The 11,522-nt window shown below is 47.5% G+C and overlaps 1 pseudogene; it reads left to right on the top strand.

Moving 5' to 3' along the window:
* Positions 1 to 3,317: 3,317 nt before the first annotated feature.
* Positions 3,318 to 11,522, top strand: part of LOC142912364 (uncharacterized) — a 43,825-nt pseudogene continuing 35,620 nt past the window's right edge.

Here is an 11,522-nt window from a genome sequence, read left to right as displayed (position 1 = left end):
CTGGCACCTGGTCTGGAGTGATTGGAGGGCATGGGCCAGATCAGCTCAATAACAACGGTAGGAGGCTGCTAGATTTTTGTGCAGCCCATGGGCTTGTAATTACCAACACGCTGTTCCGGCATCGGCGCATCCACACAACATCATGGATGCATGCCGGGTCCAAGCAAGAACATCTGCTGGACTACATAGTGACGGACCAGCGAATGCGAGCCCATGTCCTTGACACCAGGACCTACCGTGGAGCTGATCTGCCCTCTGACCATCGACTAGTCATCTGTAAGATGCGCCTGCCATTCTTCCACTCCGGTGGTGGGTGTACACCCTGGACCCCATTCCAACATAAAGTGGCCTGGTCTCAGTTATCTGATGAAAGTTGCAAGCGAGAATTTCATCATCGCTTGCGGCTGGGATTGGCATCGTCCCCGACTCCTCCTGATGTCGAGGGTAAATGGGCGAGGTTTAGGACTGTGACTCATGCAGCTGCAATGGCTGCTTTGGGTACGCGGTCCAGACCTCCCCAGAGACCCTGGCTGACAGAGGAGGTGTTTAGGATGGTTGAGAAAAAGCGACAGGCCCACTGTCATTGGCTACAGAATCCCACGTCAGAGAATGAGGAGGCTTACCGCAGCCTTCGCTCGGAGGTTCGGAGAGCCGTGAGGCGCTGCAAGGATGGGTGGTGGTCGCGGGTTGCTGAGGAGATGGAGTCTGCCTCAGTGGCCCGTGATCACAAATCTCTATTTAACTCCATCAAAAAAGTAACCTGCAGCGCCACACCTATTACCATCATTAGGGGAAAAAACGGTGATCCAATCTCCGACCCCCAGGAACAGGTTCGCAGATTTGCTGAGCATTTCTGTGAGGTCCTGGGGGAGGGAAAATCCTTCAGCCAGGAAAACATCGTGGCACAAAGTGAGGATGACCCTGCTGAGGCTGCGGTGCCTCAAATATTGGAAGAAGTCACCCCCTGTGAGTGGCTGGCTGCGGTGCCATCTGCTGAGGAAGTATTGAAGGCGATCAGGAGTCTGAGACCAGGAAAGGCAGCGGGCAGAGATGATTTCTCAAACGAAATGCTGAGGGAGGGTGGCGTTTGTGCACAGACTGCCCTCTATGACATCATAACAACAGTCTGGACCACTGGACGGGTTCCGCAGGATTGGAAGGATGCCCTGGTGGTCCCCCTTTTTAAGAAGGGTGACCGCACAGACTGTAACAACTACAGGGGCATCTCACTCCTCAGTGTGCTGGGAAAGGTCCTGGTAAGGATTATTCAGCATCGCCTTGCCAGGCACGCTGAGGAGAGGCTTGCGGAGCCCCAATGCGGTTTCAGGAAAGGGCGGTCCTGCACAGATGCCATATTTTCTGTCCGTCTGCTACAGCAGAGGTGTAGGGAATTCCAACAACACCTACATCTCTGCTTTATTGACCTGGTCAAGGCCTATGATACTATCAGTAGGCCTGGGCTCTGGGTCGTTCTTCGTGCTTTTGGAGTACCTGACCCTCTGCTCACAATCATTAAGGACCTTCATGATGGTGAGCGGGCCCGGGTAAAACTGCGTGGCCGGGAGTCAGAGCCATTCCCTGTACACCTTGGGGTGCGACAGGGATGTCCTCTAGCTCCTACATTATTTAACATCTATTTTGACCACGTAGTTCGTGAAGCCTTCAATAGCTGTACCGGGGGAATCTCCATATGGTACAGATATAATGGGAGGCTAATCGATGCCCGGGTGCGGTCAAGGGATGGCTCCCTGTTGCTCAACCACGTTATGTATGCTGATGATTTTGTAATAGCTGCTCAGTCAGAGGAGGAGTTGGAGACGCTGCTGCTGAGACTGGAGCGTGCCACTAAGAGGTGGGGCCTTACCATCAGCCCCACCAAAACTAAGCACCTGCCTGGGTATTTTGTACCATCGGACACTCCACCCCCACAACTCCCAATCGGTGATGGGGCAGTTGTGGAGAGAGTGGAGAGTTTCCCATACCTGGGCAGTGTGCTTATGACTGGCTCCAGTTTAACAGCAGAGGTCTCACTCCGAATCAGTCGAGCGGCAATATCTTTTCATCGGTTGCGTAACGCTGTGTGGAAGCTACCTGGTCTGTCGCTCCGCACTAAGCTTCAGGTCTTCTCGGCCACGGTCATTCCCTCCCTTCTCTACGCTTGCGAAACGTGGACCCCCCTAATGGAACATCTTCGCCGGTTAGAAACATTTAGGCTGGCCTGCCTACGATCCATCCTGGGTTTAACCAGACTGGATTGTGTGAGGAGCTCACAAATCCTTGAAAGATCTGGGCAGGGTCCCATCGGTGAGCTCCTCCGGCAGGCAAGGCTGCGATGGCTGGGTCATGTAGCCCGCATGCACAACCACCGCATGCCGAAACGGCTTTTGTTTGGCCGGATTGAGGGGGCTAGGCAGGCGCGGCACGGGCTAGAGAAGAGATGGAGTGATGTGGTACAGGAGGACGTGGAGCTGAGTGGACTCGCCGATGACTGGTACCAGCGGTGCCAAGATCGGCCTCTGTGGAGGAGGCTCGTGAAGGATGCTACTGGGCAGTTGGAGGCAGTCGCCCTCCAACAACAACGGAGGGCGGAGGAGCGACGCTCAGAACAACGAGCGAAGCGCCGGGTGGCGAAAGCACAGCAGGTTGGCACAGTAGGGGGCACAGGTGGTGCATCAGCCAGTCATCTCAGTCAGTCGACCCATGGCACCTGGGTCTGCCCCGTGACCTCCTGCCAGCGGGCGTTCGACACTTCACGTGGCCTCAGGGTGCACATAGCCTGGCACAAGCGTCGTGGTGACGTCACCGCCACTTAGTGGCGAATGGCGGTTGTTGTTGTTGTCTGTGTGTGTCTGTGTGTGTGTATCTGTGTCTGTGTGTGTGTCTGTTTGTGTGTGTGTCTGTGTGTGTGTATCTGTGTGTGTCTGTGTGTGTGTCTGTGTGTGTGTGTGTGGAAGCGTAATGCATTGTAGTGTATCGGTTAGCGCTACGCTACGAACCCGGCGACCCGAGTTTGATTCCTGTTCACGGCCACCACCGGTGATGATTATTTGAACCGCTTCTGGGCCTCCCCTAGGTCGAATCAGCCTCAAACGAGTAACTGTTGTGGTGTGAACATCGCCACTGGGGAGACAAAGGCGACCGGACGTGGGGATCCAAGTCCCGGGCGAAGCCGGGTAGTACAGCTAGTCATGAATATATGAATGAATATAGACGTGTAAGTCACGTGTGACTGTATATATTAATTCCTCCATGGCTCGATACTGACGTGTAGATGGTGTGGATATTCTTATTTTCTGTCTGCAGCTGAGGCTGGTCTGATGGAGCAAAGGCCCTCAGCACAGCAGCTCGGTACGACAAGTCAACAATGCGACCGGCGTGCATACAGCACGGATCGGACTGGAAATTTGACACAGCACCAGAGAACTCACACAGGAGAGAAACCCTTTAAGTGCACTGTGTGTGACAAAGCATTTGCATGGCCATCAGTTCTTGAGACCCACCAGAGAACACACACGGGAGAGAAACCCTTCAGGTGCACTGTGTGTGGGAAGGCATTTTCACAGTCATCTGCTCTTAAAGTACACCAGAGAACACACACGGGAGAGAAACCTTTCAAGTGCAGTGTGTGTGGGAAGGCATTTTCAGATTCATCTACTCTTCAAAGACACCAGAGAATACACACGGTAGAGAAACCCTTCAAGTGCAGTGTGTGTGGGAAGGCATTTTCAGATTCATCTCATCTTCAGAGACACCAGAGAACACACACGGGCGAGAAACCCTTCAAGTGCAGTGTGTGTGGGAAGACATTTTCAGATTCATTTGCTCTTAAAACACACCAGAGAACACACACGGGAGAGAAACCCTTCAAGTGCAGTGTGTGTGGGTAGGCATTTTCAGATTCATCTCATCTTCAAAGACACCAGAGAACACACACGGGCGAGAAACCCTTCAAGTGCAGTGTGTGTGGGAAGACATTTTCAGATTCATTTGCTCTTAAAACACACCAGAGAACACACACGGGAGAGAAACCCTTCAGGTGCAGTGTGTGTGGGAAGACATTTTCAGATTCATCTGCTCTTAAAACACACCAGAGAACACACACCGGAGAGAAACCCTTCAAGTGCACTGTGTGTGGGTAGGCATTTTCAGATTCATCTCATCTTCAAAGACACCAGAGAACACACACGGGCGAGAAACCCTTCAAGTGCAGTGTGTGTGGGAAGACATTTTCAGATTCATTTGCTCTTAAAACACACCAGAGAACACACACGGGAGAGAAACCCTTCAGGTGCAGTGTGTGTGGGAAGACATTTTCAGATTCATCTGCTCTTAAAACACACCAGAGAACACACACCGGAGAGAAACCCTTCAAGTGCACTGTGTGTGGGAAGACATTTTCAGATTCATCTACTCTTAAAAAACACCAGAGAACACACACGGGAGAGAACCCCTTCAAGTGCAGTGTGTGTGGGAAGGCATTTTCAGATTCATTTCATCTTCAAAGACACCAGAGAACACACACGGGAGAGAAACCCTTCAAGTGCAGTATGTGTGGGAAGACATTTTCAGATTCATTTGCCCCTGAAACACACCAGAGAACACACACCGGAGAGAAACCCTTCAAGTGCAGTGTGTGTGGAAAGGCATTTTCACAGTCATTTGCTCTTAAAAAACACCAGAGAACACACACGGGAGAGAAACCCTTCAAATGCCCTGTGTGTGGGAAGACTTTTTCAGATTCATCTACTCTTAAAACACACCAGAGAACACACACGGGAGAGAAACCCTTCAGGTGCAGTGTGTGTGGGAGGACATTTTCAGATTCATCTACTCTTAAAAAACACCAGAGAACACACACGGGAGAGAAACCCTTCAAGTGCACTGTGTGTGGGAAGACATTTTCAGATTAATCTACTCTTCAAAGACACCAGAGAACACACACGGGAGAGAAACCCTTCAAGTGCAGTGTGTGTGGGAGGACATTTTCATATTCATCTACTCTTAAAAAACACCAGAGAACACACACGGGAGAGAAACCCTCCAGGTGCAGTGTGTGTCGGAAGACATTTTCAGGTTCATTTGCTCTTAAAACACACCAGAGAACACACACGGGAGAGAAACCCTTCAAGAACAGTGTGTGTGGGAAAGCATTTTCAGATTCGTCTCATCTTCAAAGACACCAGAGAACACACACGGGAGAGAAACCCTTCAAATGCACTGTGTGTGGGAAGACATTTTCAGATTCATCTGCTCTTAAAACACACCAGAGAACACACATGGGAGAGAAACCCTTCAAGTGCAGTGTGTCTGGGAAGGCATTTGCAAATTCATCAAATCTTCAAGTACACCAGAGAACACAAAAGCATCAGAAGATCCACAAGGAGTGGAGTCTGAAATCGGTTTGTGAAAGTCAAAGTGCCGCAATGAGCCCATCCCTCATGAAACACGAACCGGAAGAAAATCCCAGCTTGGACACTTTTAAAGGTATCGAGGTGAAATATGAAGAGGTGATGGTGAAGAGGGAAGAAGTGAAGGTAAAATGTGAAGATGAAGATTCAACTCCAAAATGGGACCTTCACATCGATGGAGGCAACGTGAAGCATGAGGAGAATTCTGACTGAGGCAGAGCGAGGCAACTCCCAGCAGTTTGTGGAAGTGGAGGTGTGGGTGGACTTGCTCCTAGACAATACAAAGTCAAGTGGAGACCCGGTAGATGTGTAAGCTTGAGATGATGTCGCTCCAATAGATGCACCTTTGTCATAGGCCTTTAATGACAAGAACGTGAAGTTGGACACTTTGTGGGCCCGTGGGTTGGGTAGATCTGTAACCAGGAGCGAGAGACAATAAGCTCCCAAGCATTCACTATGTTATAATAATAATTGCATTTACACGGTGCTTCCTTAACCGCCTCAGCAACACGGAGATTTGTGTCGTACCTCGTCTGAAACACTCGAAGAGCATCCCCAAGTAGCAGCTGCCCCTGTGTGGCACAAGGTGGTGGCCCTGCACCAGCCTGCATGTCGACAAGAACCTATCAGTAGGGGGCGATGATTGATGCGTCATCTCAGTTGTGTAGTTTGTAGGTAATCTTGATTCGAAGCTTTCGTGGCTGCAGGAATCCACACTCTTGAGTTATTTCGGTAAAGTCACCACGTGGGTAGAAACATAACAGATCACGGCGTTTCGATCACAACACAAGCAATCGTCATCAGGTGGGACAACCACAGCAAGAGAAACTGCTGAAGTAGTAGGCGCCTACTACAGCAGTTTCTTATTATTGCTGCTGTGCTTGTCCCACCTGATGATGATTGCTTGTGTTGCCATCGAAGTGCCGTGATCTATTATTTGTAGCGTAATGTTTAGAATTTGATACATTTTGACCAAGACGCCAGCATGCAACGGCCTACTCATTTTGAATGACGCAACAATAGTACGGTGTACATACACTTTTGATTTAAAGCTTTCGTGACTGCAGGGATTCATATTCTTCGTTCTTTTGGTAAAGCCACGTAGAAGGGAAACAATAAAATAATAAAAATATAAAACAACAGAATTCTCACGACGTTTCGACTGCAGTGAGAATTTTATTGTTTTATATTTTGATTATTTTATTGTTTCCCTTCTACGTGACTTTACCGAAAGAACCAAGAATATGTACATACACTGTTAAGCAGACGGTGCGCATTTTTAAAAATAGCTTCTTGTTCATACGATGTAACCTGATGCAGGATATTTCACTGCAGTAATTAAATTTTGTTAATATGCTTGTCAATAATTAAGAATGAATACTTGTCTGATTGTGCGTGTACATGTAACATTTTTCTATGAGTGTCAAACATTGATTAAGTGTTCAAATCTAGATTAAGTGATGTTAGGACAAAGTGTGTGTGTGTGTGTTTGGAAGTAACCTGTACAGATCACTCGGGTGAGACCCGTTGTTCTTGTGATACAGGTCAAAGGGTACTTTTGTGTTTCACGAAGTGTCTGCCTCTGGAGCAACTCATCGTCTTTGAACTAGGGAGCACGCTCGGATCATTCATCAGTTACAAGGCATACCACTTGAAAGTTACACGTATAGGAGGAGGTACATTCCCTACAACACGAATTGTAGTTTTGTCTTACGTGTTGACGTAGATTTTGTCTAACTGGGACTAGAAATGCTCTTTGCTGATTAACGTCTGGATGTTCGGACCTATCGGTTGAAGCAAACCCCACTGCTATTGTTGAGACGCTGTGCACCAATAATGGTCCAACACATTGACGGCCTTCAGGCCAGGAAAGTCACAACATTTGCACACGAAGGACGCATTCACGCAAGTACCCCATGCTCCGTTTTGAAGTTTTAAAATGAAACATCTTCGAATTGTGTTGTTTTGAATTAGATGATTTTATTTACTCATTAAAAGCTTGTATCAATTTACATCTGGAAGACTTCATTGAAAAGTACATTTCGTGTGAATTTTCTCTCGTCATTAAGTAAATGGCCTTGCCGGGGGTTAGGTTCAATGTGGACACAAACAGGGTACATACACAGTGTATACACACAGTGTATACACAGTGTACACACACAGTGACACACACAGTGTACACACACAGTGACACACAGTGACACAGTGTACACACACACAGTGTACACACTCAGTGACACACACTGACACAGTGACACAACAACAACCGCCATTCGCCACTAAGTGGCGGTGACGTCACCACGACGCTTGTGCCAGGCACAGTGACACACACACAGTGACACAGTGACACACACAGCGACACACAGTGACACAGTGTATACACAGAGTGTACACACAGTGACAGTGTATACACAGTGTACACACACACACAGTGTACACACACAGTGACAGTGACACAGTGACACACATAGTGTGCACACACAGTGACACACAGTGTACACACACAGTGTACACACAAGTGACACAGTGACATACACAGTGACACAGTGACGTAACAACCGCCATTCGCCACTAAGTGGTGGTGACGTCGCCACGACGCTTGTGCCAGGCACAGTGACACACACACAGTGACAGTGACACACACAGCTACACACAGTGACACACAGTGACACACACAGTGTACACACACACAGTGTATACACACGCAGTGTATACACAGTGACACACAGTGTACACACACACAGTGTACACACACAATGTATATACGTACACACAGTGTACACACACTGTACACACAGTGTACACACACAGTGTACACACACAGTGACACACAGTGACACACACAGCGACACAGTGTACACACACATAGTGTACACACACACAGTGTACACACACACAGTGTACACACAGTGTATACACAATAATGTCCACGTTGCTGAGCCCACGCACCCAAGGGAGGGAGCAATGGAAAATGAATCTAAATCAACTTAAACTCCAACCCTGTGACGTCACCACTCTGCATTACCTCATCGGCGTGAAACGCCAGGGGGAGGTGTACCTCGCTAGTGACGTCATGTCACCAAGGTATTCACCCCAACCCCGCCCACCGCGCTCTTGAGCGTGACGTCACCTCCGCTTGGGTCACTGTCGATATCGTTCCAGTGGCAATCCTTATTTGGGCAAAGCTACGCCCAGTACTCTTTGGTGCTATTGGGTAAATTCTAGATTTAAAGCTTTCGTGACTGCTAGGATCCATACTCTTTGGTTCTATTGGGTAAAGTCACGTAGGTGAAAATAAAATAAAAAATTAACAAAAAATCACGACGTTTCGGCCACAACACAAGCGGCCTTCATCAGGTGAAGGGACGAGACTGTCTGGAGGACAGCGCTAGAGTGGAAGAAGCCACGCTTAGATCACGACCTTTAAGCTGTGTGAGAAGAAAAAGACCAAGCGCCTTGACAAAGGAATTAGCATATAATTTGGCATTGAAATGGCTCATTGAAATAGCTAAGTTAAAGTATACACATCCGCAGAGGTACCCCTTGATAAAGGAATTAGCATCGAATTTAGCATTGAAATAGCTGAGTGATTAGCTTGTAACTGGTCACAGAAATAGCTATGTTAAAGTCAGAGCATATACATTCAACGAGGCACCTAGTACTCATCACGCCCAGTGACTGGCGGCTCATTAACATAATGTGTCCGTTAAAGCCGTCGCGAGTTTATTGCGACGGGTTCAGCGCCCACGCCCCTGTCCCTCCACTTATGGGCCGGCCTCATTAACATAATTTATTCAGTTGTAGAGCCGCTCTTGGGAGGGAAGTGACGTCATACTACTTCCTGCTGTCGCGAGGTAACAGGAAGTTGCCGTTTGTGCGCTTGCACTGAAATCCGAGATGAGAAATTCTCAGCGTTGTGGTGGTTGTGGTGGTGGTGGTTGTTGTTGTTGTTTACCAAGGTAGAGCCTCGCTCTCTCACGTAGGGATGTCAGTTGAGTAGCAGCGAGCATGGGAATCGATGTCCAGGTTGGAACTTTACAACGCGGGGCCTAGCCACGCGGGGCCTTGCCTCCTGCCCTCGCCTGATTGCATTTACTTTAATTATCTCGCTTAAGTTTAATTTGTCTTCACCCGGCTCGCCACTTTGTAACTTTGTTTTATTGTAAATATTCACGCAGTTTTTATTTTCGTTCTTTTGTTACCAGGCCAAGCCCGCTTGAGCTGCTATACCGCTCTTGTTATCAGAAGCGACCTGCCCACAACAACACAAGGTGAGGCTTTGTCAACGTGTGTGAATGTTTTGACTTAAAACTTTGGTGACTGCAGGAATTAATATTCTTGGTTCTTTCGGTAAAGTCACGTAGATAGAAAATAAAATTAAAATAACAATAAAATAAAAAATTGAAAATAAAGCAAAAAACCCACGACGTTTCGATCGCAACACAAGTGGTCTTTATCTTATTGAATTTAATCTGTTATTTTTATTTTCTATCTATGTGACTTTACTGAAAGAACCAACAATACGTGTGTCAATGTGTCTATCGGTCAAAGACGCTAAGCGCGTGCCGCTGTTGACTCTGAATGTGTGGAGGGGAACACTTCACCACGGGGAGAGAGAGAGACAGAGACACGGATAGCCTCGGCTATGTTGATGATCCTCGATTCATTACTTGGTGGAGTGAGGAAGAATTAATGCTGAGCAGATGAAGGTGGCCAGGCATGGTTCTGGTCACACCGCCACCTGTTTACCCATGGCAGTGTGTGACAGTGTCAAGTTTGTGTTTGAAGTAAAGTCTATTAACTCTGTTGAACACGGAGGTTATATCAAAACAATAGTTTATTTTTGTTTTCCTCTGGAACTCTTACTAAGAATGGAAACAGGAGGTGAACACAGCACACACATGCAGCTGAATTCGGAACTGTTCATCCCAGCATTCAAGGACATCTGAGCCTGGATTCACACCTCTAAGTTGCGATTGAACATTAATTCATGCATTTATGCAAACCACAAATAGTATTGTTTTCAACACCATTTGCTATGTCAGCTGAATTTAGCTTTCATAAATATTCATTTTGTAGTCAGACAGCCAAATTTGTGTGCTTAGAGTTTTGGGTTAGCATTCATCTTGGAAGATATGAAGGCTTCCAGGCATATTAATGACATTTTCCCTCTCATTGTGTGCCATAGCAGCCCGTGGAGAGAAACCCTTCAGGTGCACTCTGTACGTGAAGGCGTTAGCACGTTCATCAAATCTGATGAATTTGAGAAAATTTTCATTACATCATGAATATATTAATAAGTATAGACGTGTAAGTCACGTGTGCATTCCTCTGTGCCTGACGTGTAGATGGTGTGGATATTCTTTTTTTCTGTCTGCAGCTGACGCTTCCTCTGCAGAATTGGTCTGATGGAGCAAAGGCACTCAGCGCAGCTCGGTACGACAAGTCAACAATGCGACCGGTGTGCATACAGCACGGACCGGACTGGAAATTTGACACGGCACCAGAGAACTCACACAGGAGAGAAACCCTTCAAGTGCACTGTGTGTGGGAAGGCATTTTCAGATTTATCTACTCTTAAAAAACACCAGAGAACACACACAGGAGAGATACCCTTCAAGTGCAATGTGTGCGTGAAGGCGTTTACACAGTCATGTAATCTTGTAACACACCAGAGAACACATATGGGAGAGAAACCCTTCAAGTGCAGTGTGTGTGCGAAGACATTTTCAGATTCATCTGCTCTTAAAAAACACCAGAGAACACATACGGGAGAGAAACCCTTCAAATGCAGTGTGTGTGGGAAGACATTTTCACAGTCATCTCCTCTTGTAACACACCAGAGAACACACACGGGAGAGAAACCCTTCAGGTGCAGTGTGTGTGGGAAGACATTTTCAGATTTATCTACTCTTAAAACACACCAGAGAACACACACGGGAGAGAAACCCTTCAAGTGCACTGTGTGTGGGAAGGCATTTCCAGATTCATATAATCTTCAAAGACACCAGAAAACACACAGGAGAGAAACCCTTCAAGTGCAGTGTTTGTAGGAAGGCATTTTAACGGTCATCTGCTCTTAAAAAACACCAGAGAACACACACGGGAGAGAAA

The sequence above is a fragment of the Petromyzon marinus genome, unplaced genomic scaffold (assembly GCF_048934315.1).
Source record: "Petromyzon marinus isolate PM22_M1 ecotype Great Lakes invasive population unplaced genomic scaffold, UKy_Petmar_22M1.pri1.0 PM_G_Scaffold_2, whole genome shotgun sequence".
Lineage (NCBI taxonomy): Eukaryota > Metazoa > Chordata > Hyperoartia > Petromyzontiformes > Petromyzontidae > Petromyzon > Petromyzon marinus.
The sequence above is the reverse complement of the archived record's forward strand: the minus strand, read 5'-3'. Positions and strand labels throughout refer to the sequence as shown.